We start from the raw sequence: 1,206 nt of genomic DNA, 5'->3' as shown, positions 1-1,206 counted from the left end.
ATATCATGATGTGGACACTTCCTAAGTAACTCATTGAAGCGTTCCCATGCCTCATAAAACGTTTCTCCATCCCCATGTGAAAATTCTCTAATTGAAGTTCTCATAGCATTGGTTTTTGAAACTGGATAGTATTTCTTCAAGAACTCTTGTTGCATTTCTGCTCAAGAAGTGATTGAAAAAGGCCTAAGATTGTTAAACTAATACTTTGTCTTGTCTTTTAAGGTGAATGGAAAAAGTTTGAATCTTAAAACCTCTTCCGGTATGTCTGTATATTTTACGGTGCAACATACTTCAAGAAACTCATCCAAATGCTTGTAAGGTTCTTCACTTGGAAGTCTATGATAGTTAAGAAGCATTTGAATGGTTTGTGGCTTAATTTCATAATGATGTGCTCAAAATGGAGGCAATTGGATGCATGTAGGTGCATTATACTCATTTGACACATAATGGTCTCTTAAAGCAAGAGGTGGATTAGCTACTTGAGGTGCAACGTGAACACCTTGGTTTTGAATTCCTTGATTGATGATGGGAGGTTGTGGAGCATACATTGGCCTTGGTATTCCATATGGAGCTTGGCCTTGTTGTTGTGGTGGTTGGTGAATGTATGGCCTAGGCATGCCTAATGGTACTTGTATGTTCTCATTGTGCACATTTGGATGAAGGATACCTTATTGGTCTATGTGACCAAGGTCCTCAACATGATCATTATTATGGTCATCCATTGATAGATTGGTTCTATTTGAATTTCCTCTTCCCCCAGGATTTCTAACGATGGATTCAAGATGCAAATCTAAAGGGACAAGAGTGGGTCTCAATGAATGACGTCCATGCATGCACAATGCAAAACACAACAAGCACAAAGAATGACAAACACCATGCCTTTCACAACAATGCAATTAGACTTCTTCCACAAACACTTAATTCATACTCCCATGCTTTAACAACAATGATGCAAAGAACAATTAAAAACATGCCTCTACGCGGGCCAACGATTTAACTAAGGGATTGAGTAAAGAAAGTCTCACAAAGGTCATTTACCACTTCAACTCCAAATTTAAAGCTTAGCTTAGCAAAAATTTTAAATTTGTAGCTTTTTACTTTCTTTGCTTTGCTTGAATGCTCCTTTGTTTGCTTCCTCTCCAACAATGTACCTAGTCAAGTAAGAACAACACAATAAGTAACCAAAAAGAAAAATAAAAATAAAGT

At 37.1% G+C, this 1,206-nt stretch overlaps 1 pseudogene; it reads left to right on the top strand.

Moving 5' to 3' along the window:
* Positions 1-99, top strand: LOC132305634 (small nucleolar RNA R71; annotated as a pseudogene).
* Positions 100-1,206: the final 1,107 nt, after the last annotated feature.

This window comes from Cornus florida, unplaced genomic scaffold (genome assembly GCF_030987335.1).
Source record: "Cornus florida cultivar Cherokee Brave unplaced genomic scaffold, ASM3098733v1 CherokeeBrave_3.0.0_Hap2_Chr04, whole genome shotgun sequence".
Taxonomy (NCBI): Eukaryota; Viridiplantae; Streptophyta; class Magnoliopsida; order Cornales; family Cornaceae; genus Cornus; species Cornus florida.
Note: the sequence above shows the minus strand (reverse complement) of the source record. Positions and strands in the feature narration are given on the sequence as shown.